The sequence below is a fragment of the Phocoena phocoena genome, chromosome 6, assembly GCF_963924675.1.
Source record: "Phocoena phocoena chromosome 6, mPhoPho1.1, whole genome shotgun sequence".
NCBI classification, from domain to species: domain Eukaryota; kingdom Metazoa; phylum Chordata; class Mammalia; order Artiodactyla; family Phocoenidae; genus Phocoena; species Phocoena phocoena.
The window spans coordinates 83,484,616-83,499,112 of NC_089224.1; the positions used below are offsets into that span (position 1 = coordinate 83,484,616).

At 37.8% G+C, this 14,497-nt stretch overlaps 1 pseudogene; it reads left to right on the forward strand.

Moving 5' to 3' along the window:
• Window positions 1-564: 564 nt before the first annotated feature.
• Window positions 565-1,150, forward strand: LOC136124827 (transmembrane emp24 domain-containing protein 2 pseudogene; annotated as a pseudogene).
• The last annotated feature ends 13,347 nt before the right edge of the window (window positions 1,151-14,497 follow it).

Genomic DNA, 14,497 nt, shown 5'->3' on the forward strand with positions numbered 1-14,497 from the left:
TAATTCAAAAAAGATACATGCACCCCAATGTTCATTGCAGCACTATTTACAATAGCCAGATCATGGAAGCAACCTAAATGCCCATCGACAGAGGAATGGATGAAGAAGATGTGGTACCTATATATGATTGAATATTACCCAGTCATAAAAAGGAATGAAATTGTGTCATTTGCAGAGATGTGGATGGACCTAGAGACTGTCATACAGAGTGAAGTAAGTCAGAAAGAGAAAAGCAAATATCGTATATTAACGCGTATATGTGGTATCTAGAAAAATGGTACAGATGAACCAGTGTGCAGGGCAGAAATAGAGACACAGATGTAGAGAACAAACGTATGGACACCAAGGGGGGAAAGTGTGGGCGGGGGGAATGAATTGGGAGATTGGGATTCACATATATACACTAATATGTATAAAATAGATAACTAATAAGAACCTGCTGTATAAAATTTTTTTAATTTTTAAAAAAAAAACCCCACAATATTGTGGAGAAGGCAGCAGTGGCAGCAGCAACGGCAGCTCTGGAGATGCAGTCCCGGTCCTGGCTTCAGCCCCAGTCCCATCATGGTGGCACTCGCTGAACTCCTGGCCGCCCTCGTGGCCACAGCCTCGGGCTACTTTGTCACATGCCGAGGAGTGCTTCTTTGAGCAGGTCACCTTGGGCACCAAGATGGGCCTCATCTTCAAGGTGGCTGAGGGCAGCTTCCTGGACATCGACATGGAGATTACAGGGCCTAATAATAAATGAATTTATAAAGGAGACTGGGAGTCCAGTTGGAAATACACATTTGCTGCTCACATGGATGGAACATATAAGTTTTGTTTTAGCAATAGAATGTCCAACATGACTCCAAAGATAGTGATGTTCACCGTTGATATTGGGGAGGCCCCAAAAGGACAAGACATGGAAACAGAAGCTCACCAGAACAAGCTAGAAGAAATGATTAATGAGCTCACAGTGGCGATGACAGCTGTAAAGCATGAACAGGAATACATGGAAGTTCGGGAGAGAATACACAGAGCAGTCAATGACAGCACAAACAGCAGAGTAGTCCTTTGGTCCTTCTTTGAAGCTCTTGTTCTAGTTGCCATGACATTGGGACAGATCTACTACCTGAAGAGATTTTTTGTAGTCCGGAGGGTTGTTTAAAAAGCCTCTTCCTGATGGTCCCAAACTCATAATTCACTGTTTACCAAATATCTTGGGCATAATAATGTCATTAGTTTCTATGTTTTTATTTTCTGAACTGTACATTCAAAGCTTATGTTTCTTTGTGATTAATAGATATTGGGGAAAAACACTTTTTCAGGAAAATTATAGTGAAAATTTGACATTTGATTGGCATAATTTCACATTTGAATTCTTCCTCCATTATACAGGTCTTTCCAGAACTCAGACGCTGTAAGTTGAATATAGGTGTATAGTCCTTATTATATCTTCTTTCCTTTTGCTTTCATAATAAAATACAGTTTGTTCAGGATAGTACTTTACTGATAGCACTTTACTAAAATGACTGCATTCTTGGGATCCCTAATCCTGCAGTTCAAGTCATTAAAGATTCATTTTGTTGAATCTTTATGAGAAACAACAATCTGAATCTTGACATTTTCTGTCCAGCCGAAAATGGCAGAGCCCTGTGACTTAGAGGATGCTACCAGGTGGTATTTTCATACTTTGTCTACCTTGTTTTTGCATTAAAGATAAGTCTTTAACCAACAACCTTTCCCTCCGCTAAAGTTTTACTCTGAACCTTAGAACTCAGTCACCTCCAGTTAAAATTGTTGACACAAGCAGCTAATAACCATTTTTTGGTTTCTGCCTAACCGTGTAAGAAGTCTCTATTAAAGCCAATTCTCTAGGTGTTTCAGTGAACTGTAGTTCTTTTTCTTTCTGTGCTGGCACATCCACTTCTCCACTCTTGGCACGTAGGAGGTATGCATTCAGTACTAGGAAAAAATCTGGATTTCTGATGCCAAAGGGTTAAAGCCTCTTGGATTTCTTTGCAGTGATATACAGCCACTATTTCATTTTTGGTCAGTGGCATTTTGGTCACTGTTTAATTAGGGTACTGAACATCACTGTCAGTCCTAGGGTTTTTGTTTTTGTTTTTCTTGGGTCTTTCTATTTTTTGTTTTTCTTTCTTTCTTTTGTTTTACTTGGGTCTTTCTTTTCTTTTGAATTTTGTTTTGTATAAAACGAAATGACTTTCTCTGATGATGGGTTTAAAATTAAAAGAGCATCTAGTTTTGGTGTGGGGATGATCCAGAATTATGTTGTGACTGATGTATATAAGTTACTTGCGCTTTTTTTTTTTTTTTTTTTGGATCTTTGCAAGGGGAAAACTACAAGTAATGAGTTTTATATCATTAATTTAAATTTGTTACAGGTTTTCATGTTCAGGATAAACAATTTTTCAACCTTGGGTGAAAATACTTGAAACAGTTTCAGGTGACTGTGTTTTACCTTAGGACAACTGTTGCATTCCAATTTGTGTGCGCGTGTGAAAACACTTCAAAATTGAGTTAAAAGATGTAAATTTACAATTGGTTGTGTATCTAATCTGCCCCAGGTTCAATAAATAAACAATTCTCTAAAAAAAAAAGAGTTTACATATATGGATCTTGACTTATATGACCCAAATGAGAATGCCTACGTAATATAAGAAACCTATCCTACTGATTTAAGCCATTACCAAAACATACACACACACCTTTTAGTTCAATTACACAAGAAACAAAAAAAGCTAACTTTTAATATTGTTAATCGTGAATAGTCATATGCTACTTTAATTTAGTCCCTTTTTTTATAGTTCTGCAAATGCAAAGCTAGCATAACGATTTGGTGGAACTCGTATTAATTAGTTCAATTCTAGTTACTAAGCACTTAACACCAACCAGAAATATTTTAAATGTTCCTCTTTGTATACTAGCTAAAAATTCTCTAGCCCATTTGCCCACCTTAAGACAGAAGATTATTTCTTCAATCCAAAAGGAAGATATTAAATTAAATGGCATACAATGAATATAGTGGGTTGAATTGGTGGTCCCTGAAAAGATAGGTACATGTCCTAATGCCTGGAAACTGTGAATGTTACCTTATTTGAATAAAGAGTCTTTGCAGGTGTAATTAAAGATCTTGAGACGAGGAAATCATCCTGGCTTACTAGGTGGGTCCTAAATCCAATAACAAGTGGAGTATTAAAGTCAGTCCTTATAAGAATCAGTCCTTATAAGAGAAAGGCAAAGAGAGATTTGAGACAGACATAAGAGGAAAAGACACAGAATAGAGAAGGAGGAGGCTATGTGACCACAAAGGCAGAGACTGGAGTGAGGTGACCATAAGCCAAGCAGTGCCAACAGCCATCAGAAGGTGAAAGAGGCAAAGAATGAATTCTCCCCTAGAGCCTCCAGAGGGAGTGAAGCCCTGACAACACCTTGATTTCAGACTTCTGGCCTCCAGAGCCATGACAGAATAAATATCTGTTGTTTATGCCACCCAATTTGTGGCAATTTGTTACAGCAACCATAGGAAGCTAATACAGTGAACAAAGGCATTTTGGTAAGGAATCATGGGTTGAAGTCCCACTCCTGTCATTCAGTCCCTATTTGCTCTTTAGTAAGTTGGTTAGCCTCTTGCCTCTCTGAGCCTCCATGACCTTATTTGTAAAAATGGGATAATCAAACCTGTGCTGCTATCCCCCAGGGTTCTGATAAGAATCAGATGAGATCATATAGGTGAAAACATTCAGAATACTGTAAAATCCTTTACAAATATGAATTATTATTCTTATACTTTATCTGGAATTTAATGAGGTTTGGAGCCCAGGCTCTTTATGCAAGCCCACTTGCTGCAACCCTTTACATAAATCAGCACTTGTCTAATTTTAGCAATGCCAACATTATATCAAATTTTTTTTTTTTTTTTTTTTTTTTTTTTTTGGTATGCGGGCCTCTCACTGTTGTGTCCTCTCCCATTGCGGAGCACAGGCTCCGGACGCGCAGGCTCAGCGGCCATGGCTCACGGGCCCAGCCACTCCGCGGCATGTGGGATCCTCCTGGACTGGGGCACGAACCCGTGTCCCCTGCATCGGCAGGCGGACTCTCAACCACTGCGCCACCAGGGAAGCCCTATATCAATTTTTAATATTAAATTTTATTTATAGAATTAAACTATCACTAATATACATAGTACCTCTTTAGTGTTAGGATTTAATGAAGGTCTACTTAGCACTAACCTTATCTATTTCACTTCCCTCCATATATCTTTACTACTGTCACACTTATTTAGAAAAGAGACCATCGAATTGGTTTATTGCCCCCATATACATTAACAAATCAGTTCTAACTGATCTGCCTTCAATACTATCTGTGAACTCACTTAACACAATCATAATTCTTTCTCTAGCTGACCTTAATTATTCCTCACTGAATTTTTCTTGGCTAAGAATGAATCATTAATAACCTCTTCCTCCTATTTTCTGGTTTTTCCCAGTAGGTGGATCCTGATCTACTGCCAGACCTAGTTTCACCTTTCCTGAAATCAAGTATATTTATGAAGTATAACCATAACTAAGGATATCATTCCACAAGTTATGCACAAAAGTTTCATAACTCTATAATCTCACTTTATCCATGTACGAGTTTATATTTTCTAGAGAATTTTTCCATTTTTATTTCACAAGAAACATCATCAAACATATTCCAAACTATTGAGAGGCTAGTTCTACTGCAAGCTTCAAATTTCTTTCCTTCAGGGGACTTTCCTGGTGACGCAGTGGTTGAGAATCCACCTGGCAATGCATGGGACACGGGTTCGAGCCCTGGTCCAGGAAGATCCCACATGCCACGGAGCAACTAAGCCTGTGCACCATGACTACTAAGCCTGCGCTCTACAGCCTGCAATCCACAACTACTGAGCCTGTGAGCCACAACTAATGAAGCCCATGTGCCCTAGAGCCCGTGCGCCACAACTACTGAGCCCACACGCCACAACTACTGAAACCCGCATGCTCTAGGGCCCATGCTTCGCCACAAGAGAAGCCACTGCAATGAGAAACCCATGCACCACCACGAAGAGTAGCCCCCGCTCGCTGCAACTAGAGAAAGCCTGCATGCAGCAACAAAGACCCAACGCAACCAAAAAAAAAAAATTTCTTTCCTTCAGTGCAAGAGTTTGACATTAAAAATAAAGAAATAGTACTCTGATGATGCAGTCTTTATTTTCTTGTGCCATAATCATTCTTTTCTATATCAGAATTGAAAGATATTCAAATTTTCCTTAGATCTAACACAGAGTACCATAAACATTTTATTCTTTGAAATTTTGTCTCTTCAGAGTAACTTAAAAGAATTTTTCCCAAACAGAAGTTCAAAACAGTAAAACCTTGAGTGGGCTTTTGAGATTTGTAAATGTAATAATCACTTGCAATTATTATTATCAATAACACACATCCTTAAGATGAGATGTCCTTTAGATGTCCCTACCAAGCCACTGAATTGTGGGCAGTAAGTTATTTTAACATGCTTCACTATGTTTCCACAAACATAGTGAATAAATCATAAATCACTTCCAAGATGTAAATTAAACACTTGGTTCTCAGGATCATCACTAAAAATTTCAAATCAAAAGTTACACTTAGGGGGCTTCCCTGGTGGCGCAGTGGTTGAGAGTCCGCCTGCTGATGCAGGGGACACGGGTACGTGCCCCGGTCTGGGAAGATCCCACATGCCGCGGAGCGGCTGGGCCCGTGAACCATGGCCGCTGAGCCTGTGCTCCGCAACGGGAGAGGCCACAACAGTGAGAGGCCCGCATACCGCAAAAAAAAAAAAAAAAAAAAAAGTTACATTTAGGAAATCCACAACCATTATTTTGTATAAATACAGATGAATACTACTCTATGGCATTATCCATAACTTTAAATATAGGCTTTACCCGTCTACAAATGGGTTTATAAAGGTACCTACTATTATCACTTCAGATCAATAAGAAATTTACTAACAATGGTTTCCTAACTCTCTGGTCTCTAAATGACCTACATAAAAGTAAACTGCGAACTTCTTCCAACAACCGTTAGCCTCTATATTTTTCAGACAATCGGATCCCACGTGAGACTGCCAAAATACTACTTATTCTGTGAAATGTGCTAATCCTCCTGATCATGAAAACTGGAACTAACGATCTTCATTAAGAATTTTAACTCTGGATCCTCAGAATACTTCTTAAGAAACAAAAAACATCCTAAGAAGCCGTCCATTCCCCAGTCACCCATCTTAGCAACCAAGTGTAGAACCTGGCTCCTCGCCACTAGAGGGGGGTGTTTCTTCTATTGGTTTCTCTTTCCCCTAATTTGGCTTACCAGAATTTCTGGTTCAACTAGAAATAAGCCTCAAGATCAACATCCTGACTTTTATTTCCCCTGCATACTGTGTGGCCCTTTCTTTTTATTTCAGGCTGTAAGCTACCACTAAAATATCAACTTCAATCCCTGATTACCTGTACAATTATGTCCCATGTCCTATTTCATTGCCTTTTTACTAACAAACAAGATACACAGAGCTGATTCTAGAGACTTTGACATTAGTTCATCTGAAAAAAATCAGAAAATGCAACCAACCTCGCTTATTCTTTTTCAGGAAAAAGGCTTTTATTCATTTTCCATGTTCACATTATTTCATTTGAATCACAACAAAACTACAGAAAAGAATTGAACAATTAGTAACAAATTCCAAAGAAGAAACTCTATGTCTTTAAGTGACTTGCCCAAGATTTCAGGTAGCAAATAGTGAAGCCATAAATGAAGACTCAAGTGCCCTGACCCCTAGACATTTCTGGTGCTACCTGTTCTATGCCATGAGTAAAAGGCACTAGATGAGAAAATGGACTGAGGACTGACCTACTTTTACTTTTGCCATACCAGTCTAGAGCAAACAGCTGTGTGACTACTTAACTCACTATTATTTCTGGCAAAGATTATACATGTCTTAGACTAGCCCCCACTGGCCATAAAGTCACAAAGTGAGACAGGAGTAGATGAGAGAGATAAAGGAAAAGAGAGGCTCAGGGGAGAAGGAAGAGATGAAAATAAATCTATTAAACAATTTTGAGGCCAGGCATGAGATGCTAAGTATGCAAGAACAGGGACCAAGATGCATCGAGGAATCAGAATCAGAATCAGGAAAAGAACAAATGAATGACAAAAAGAAGCAGTCACACCACCAGATATTCAAATGATCCAAAAGGCTCCAGAAGAGGGACTTCTCTGGTGGTCCAGTGGTTAAGACTCCATGCTCCCAGTGCAGGGGGCCCAGGTTCAATCCCTGGTCAGGTAACTAGAACCCACATGCCGCAGCTAAGAGCCCGCATGCTGCAACTAAAGATCCTGCATGTAGCAACGATGATCCCATGTGCTGCAACTAGGACCTGGTACAGCCAAATAAATAAATAAATGTTTTTTTAAAAAAAGGCTCCAGAAGAGATGATGGCGGCTGGCTGATTCCTTGCTGCTTTCTGTGAAGAACCTCTAAGGGCAGAGGCCCTTAGAGAAGACTGAGACAAGAATTGGCCAGTTAAAATCTGCACCCACTTTCTGAAGCCATAAGACAGGGGAGGGAAGAGCCCCAATAAAAGGAAATCTATCAGAATAAAATCAAAACCGTTTGACATGAATCTGCTTGGGACAAAGTGAGTATACCACTCAGAATGCTTTTGGCTGCAAGTGACAAAATCCCAGATAATGCTGGCTTACACAATAAGGAACTGTGTTATCTCACAGACCTGGAAGTTCAGAGGTGAGGCAGACCAAGTACAATACAATCAGAAGTTCAGTAAGGCCATCAAGAGCTCAGGTTTCCTCTCTCTGTTCTGCCATCTTCTAGATCAGCTTCCTCCAAAGCTAGTTTCTCTCATTACCCTAAGATGTCTTGAGCTTTTCTAGCTATCATATTCAGACATAACAGCATCAGAGGAAGAAGAGGCACCATCTCTTTCTTTTATCTCTTTTTAGGGTCAAGAAAACCTTTCCAAGAAGCACCCCGGCCTTCCACCAGGCTTCCCTTCACATCTCATTGGCCAAAATAGGTTACAGGCCATTCTTAACCCTTCATTAGCAGAGGAAATGGGATTAACCATGACTGCTTAGACTCATCATCTAGGGTGGAATTAATGCTGGGTAGTCAATCACTATGACCATACCACGGGCAAGTTATAATGTTGAGTATTATTGTGACATTGTTTTCACTCCATAACAAACGTATAATTTATTATGTTGCTTCCAAGATCTTAACGATGAGGCATGTGCTTTGCCCAAAATTTAGATAATTACTCTTTGCTGACATTCCATATTTGCCATCATAAACTTTTTTATCAGTTATAAAACATTTTATTACAATTTTCTTGGCCAATCCACTATTTAAAAAAAAAACTTTAATGCAATATTTTAGAGCAAGAATGGTAAATAGGTTTGTCACAGCAACTCCAATAGGTACAGCTACTTAGAATCCCATTTCAAGAAAGATCCAAAGATGAGTTTGGATCCAATAAGTAATAGTGCCATGACTGATTAGTGATGTCTACCATGTACTCAGGTTTGCGCACAACACATAGCACATATCTGCCAACCCTGATTTAGAGAAAATCTATTTAAATAACTTCCCTCCAATGACAATGGATCTCTCTGCCTTATTTTTATTTTAGTCAGGAGCCAATCTAATTCCTACCCTCTCTTTATTATTCCCATCTAATTTATATATTTATACACATAATATACATCAAGCATGAACTCCAAAAATTATTCTATAGATAATCAGAGCGTTCCACAGGGACCCTTTTGTAAATATATAGAAAGGGTTGGCAGAATGGCTTAATTTACAAACTGTCTCACTTAAATAAAGCAGGGGGGGTGTCTTTGGGGCCCAGGCTAGTTGTGGATCTCAGCAGGCTTCAGGGACAGAAGGAAAAAGAGAATGGCAATCTATTCCCAATTAAAGTGGACTGGCCCACAGTTGCAGGTCAAAAGGGAGAAAGGAACCAAAGCCTAAACCTGGACAAAGGTGATTAATCAATAATTGGAGAATGCGTAAATAATGGCAGATTACAAACAGTATGCAGAGTTTATGTGTATAAAATGCATTTGAAAAGACAGGAAAGGACAACAGTGGTTATTCTTGGGTAAATTAATTTATGGCTTTTTTTTCCTTTTGTCCTTCTACTCGTCTACATTTTTCTGAGTGTCCTGTACTGCACATACACTGCCTTTTTAATGAGGGGAAAAAAAACAATAATGGAAACATGTTTTTATCTCATCCCTCGATGTTTTGGTTGTTCCAATTAACCTCTTATTGCCTTGTAGTTAAGATTGAGTTTGTCCAAGTATGCTATTGTTGGGCAGCTAGGTTGTCTTAACCTTTTGGTATCACAAGCAACAAAGTACTCTTGTAGTTGAAAATTAATTTGAAATATAAAAGAAGAAAAATCAGAAAAATCTCTAGAAAATGGACCAAAAGTGTTTAAACACCCCATAATATACTAAAAGTATCACTACTCAAAAATTAATAACTTAGGATATTCACACCAAATAATTGTTTTAACCAAATTGTCCAGTTGACCAGTTTACTTTCAACTAAATTGTATTTGGACAAAATTGATTTTGGCCAAAATAACTTTAAGTCAAATTGGTATTGGACAGAGTATACTACCAGCATCAGAGGAAAGTCTAAATGCAGAGATAAGAAATAGCACCCCCCCCAAAAAAAAGTTTCAATAATAAGCAACAGGCAAGTCTGAAAGAGAAACATCACCTGGGGCAATGTTTCAAAGTAGAAGGAAGTGTTTATCAAGGAGCTATAAAACTAACCCAAGTAGCTTAGAAAGTGCTAGTAAGGATATCACGTAAATTCAGTTTCAGCTGCCTGTTTGGACACTCTCCCCTAGGTAGAACAATGCTGGGTTTTCTCCAGGTTCCCTAGATGAAAAACTTAATCTGTTTGGAGTTCAAATTGAGGATGTATGTTCCACAAATCATTCATCCACAATCACTTTCCCAGTAAATGAGGTTCTGGAGCTGGCCACTGCATGATGGGGAATCCAAACCACTTCTTGGGCATATTATGGTTCCCCACCCCAAATTATAGAGGGTAATATCCCATATTGTCAGACAAGCAGAGGTAGCAGATGATGTGAATTTGCACGGAAAGAAGCAATCTGAACTGGATTGCCGCAGGAGTAAAAGACCCAGGTAGTGGGTTTCAGCTTCTAGAATAGCTGGTTAGCATGGCCAGAGAGAGTTAGAAGACATCTCTGACTTGAACAGTCTTCGAAGGAACCTGATTACAGTTAAGATTTCTTTTTAGCCCATTATTGCTCCATGGAAAATCCTGGAGAGCTTTCTGAGCAGCCTGTATGCATTCAAATATTAACTGGCTGTCAGGCTGCTGGTGTTGCTGAGGTAAGCAGAGAGGTAGCAGAGTAGAAGGCAAAGACATCTGTGCCATTAAAGAAGGGATTCTATAGGAAGGAAAACAGAGAAATGCATTTATATTCAGTCACAGCAAAGAAGGTGTGAAAAAACAAGGTAGATGAATCAATTTGTTTCTACTAAAAAGCAAAACAATGTAGAGAGGGACTATTCACAAATGGTGTTGGGGCAACTGAGTAGCCATTTGGAAAATAATTAAATTTGGACCTATGTCTCACACCATACACTAAGAAAAGTGCATCAGAAAACTTAAGTGTAAAATAGAAGCCATAAAAGTAGTAGTAAAAAAAAAAGTAGTAGTAGAATATGAGAGAATTCTTTTATAACCTTGTAGTGGGGCAGGCTTTTCTAACTATGACACAAAACCCAGAAGTCATAAAAGAGAAGACTGACAAATTCAACTACATTTTAGGAAAAATCTACATGGCAAAACACTACAAGCAAAGACAAATGACAAACTGGGGTCGGGGGGGATGATGCAACTCATTTTACAGAGGGCAAACCTCCATATTATAAACATCAGCTACAAGTTGATTTTCAAATGACCGCCCCCCCAAAAGAAGAATATAAGAGATACTTCACAGAAAAGGAAATACAAATGGCTTTTAAACATATGAAAAAATATTCAAACTCACTGTTAAAAAGAAATAAAAATTAAAACCACACTAAGATAACAATTTTCACTCACTGGATTGGAAAAAATCCAAAAGTTCAATAACACATTTTGTTGGCAAGAACACGGGTAGTCAGGCACTCTTATACATTTCTGATGGGGGTATAAATTATACAGCCTCTATGAAGGGTAATACCTATAAAATCACTATGAGATACACTCTTTGACCACAATTCCACTTTTAGGAATTTACCCTACAAATATATTTGTACAAGTGTGAAATAATCTATGTAACAAAAGTATTTACTGCAGCATTGTTTCTAATAGCAAGAGATTGGAAATTTCCCAAATGTCTATCAATATGGTACTGATTAAATAAATGATGCTATAGCCACACAATGATGTGGAAGAGATCTCCAAGACATACTGTTAATATGAAATATACCTCATATATTTCTCCACTGTTATGGAAAGAACACCAAGATACACTGTTGAGTGAAAAAGGCAGAATGGAAGCATAAGCTTCCATTTGTATAAAAAAGGAAAGGAAAACAGAATTTATATTTGTATTGGCTTGGGTATGCATTTTAAAACTCTAGGAGGATAGGAACTGAGTAGATGGTAGACAGGAGTGGAAGGGAAACTTTTTTATTTCTAAACATTTTGGTGTTTGAATCATGTGAACGCATTACCTTTTCAAAAGTTAAATCTTAAGATTTAATATATTAAATGTTTAGAAAATATAATTTGAGTTCCTAGATAATATTCTATATTTATGTCCCTCAGTCTATGGGTGATAGATTGTAGACAAGTGACAAGAGGCCTTGAACTGTAAAGCAAAGTGAGGGTTACAGTAGGAAATCTGATGACTAGAAGTGAAGAACTCACCAATGAACAGGTTGTACAGACCCAGGGTAGAGACAGTAAAGAAAAGAGGGAAGGACACCATCTTGTGAAAGTATCAGAGCAAAAGTGCCACATCGAAATAAAGAGATAAGCCAGAGATTAACTCTTGAGGGGGTTTAGGATCAAAAGGTGATATAATTCCTTAGGATACTTGAATTCTTTAGTTCAAACACAGATGTCACAGAGTGCTGTGACTCAGGGGTACTGCCCTCAATATGGACAACTAGATGTGTCTGTAGTCTAGTCGCAATGGAGAGACAGGCAGTTCAGAAGCAGCAGCACAGTGATGTACAGCAGGTCTTCTCTGCTGCTCTCTCATGCTGAACCCCTGAGTGAAACTCTCTCAGAAAAGTTAATAAGGCCACAAGGCTGGTTATGATAAAGAAAATAGAATATTTTGAATAAAGCTTCTTGAAAACTGCTTTCATTCATTCATCAAATGTTTACAGAGCACCTATTCTGTGCCAAGAACTGCTCCATGGGCTCAGTAAATTCATCCTCCCAAATAAATATGTCCAAGATAATTTAAACAAAAAGGCATTTTAAAAGATTTTGAGATAAATAGAAGCTTCTCACACACAAAAAATTTAAATATAAAAAGTCACTAAAAAGTTAACTGGCAACTATAAAGTACCATGAAACTATGGTAAATGGACTTCAAATTGTATACAGGTTATCCTGTTGTTTTTAAAAAGTGAAATTAATGACTTAGCATGAATTTAAAATAAGACAATCATTTTCAGAAATTAGAAATAATGAGTAAAATTCAATAATTTTACTAAACTTAAAAAGTATCAATATAAATCTTTAAAATATGGCTTTCTATTCTCATCACTACAATTGATAAAACAGGAAAACATAACCGGAAAAGAGAACTAATTCAGAATAGATATCAGGGAAGAATTTTTCCAGTAGTGAACTATAAACATGAGTAACAAATAATGAAAAATGTATTATGGCAAAAAATTAGAATCAGTTACTAATTACATGATCTAAGTGAGAAAACAGATACCTAAATATGTAGAAGAGGCATTTAAAAAGTAGCCCTAAATTAATGGACAAACCATGTTTTTACTATCCAAACCTAACTCAGATAATACATAAATCTGCAATGTGTTAAGATTCGGGTATTTCCCAATGCCTACAAAGTCAGCTCTCATTTATCCATAAAAATGTATCCAACAGCAAGCCAGCAAGTTTGCAAACAGCATTTATTGTATTCTTCCTGTTTGACTTGCTAACATATTTCCAACTTAATAACTACTTGGTACTTTCCTTTTTGACCTGCCTTCTCAATATCTCACTTTCTCTATCTGTTTATACTCTAAAAGGATGTAAAGACTTACAAGCCCACCATCACCAGCCCTTTTCTAGGAAAAAGCAAAAAGGACAGTTCTGCCTCAGCTGCTACATTTAAGAAGAAATGATTCATGCTTAGCATGCAGTGAGAATCAGAAAAGAACAGGAGGAGCAAACAACAGTATCCATTCCAATGAAAGTTTATTAATTTGTATGAAGTCAATTTGTGACTCATCCATATTCAAATGAATGAACAAAAACAAATTCCAAAGCTAAATATAAAATGACTTTTGGACTATCCAGGTTTCTGCTTGTTTCCACTTTATGGACAAGACAAGGCTGTGATGCTGGCAATACATTAACACTCTCAGGCCACCAAGATCCCACTCAGTGGCTACAGTTATTTATCAAGTAGGTCAAAGAAGTTTAATATAATATTACTACAAATATTACTACTATTTGTATAGTATACAAAAGAGCTACTGAACCTCCTGACTACAGCAATCAAGTAGTGACAGGAGACCAGGCCAGAGCTGACTCATGATTTACATTTAACCAGCCTTAAAAAGCATTCAACTTTAGAACCTGAAAGATCCTTAAAGATCATATAGTCAGCCCAACATTATCCTTTTACAGATGATATTTAGGCCCCCCGCAAAAGATTAATTAACTTACCCAAGGTTGGGCAGCTTCATGGCAGCAAAACCAGCCCCAGGCCTCTGAGAAGCAATCTAGTGCTTTCTGTAAAATACAGCATCCCACTCCTGGAGAATATGCTGAAGGAACTGATCTTGTACATGTGAGGCAATTTTTTTTTCCCAGAGCTGGATGATAGGAAAGGGCTATGTAGTTATATGTGGAGAGATATTTACTTGCTCCACCAACCCTAGCTAAAATGCAGATCTTATTTCATAGGCATAAATAATATCCTGAATTTATCACACATGCGTAATAACTTTTCTCTCCCAAATCACTGTGGCCTTCCAGAGTTTACCAACGACTGGGGAAAACATGACTAAGAAATAAACTATCTTTTTAACCAGATTGCAAGCCTGTCCTGTTATTTATCAATGGATAGAAAAATATTATTTAATGAGATTAAAAATAATATTACCACTTATACTATTTTTTAAAATAAATTTATTTATTTATTTATTTTTGGCTGTGTTGGGGTCTTTGTTGCTGCACGCAGGCTTTCTCTAGCTAC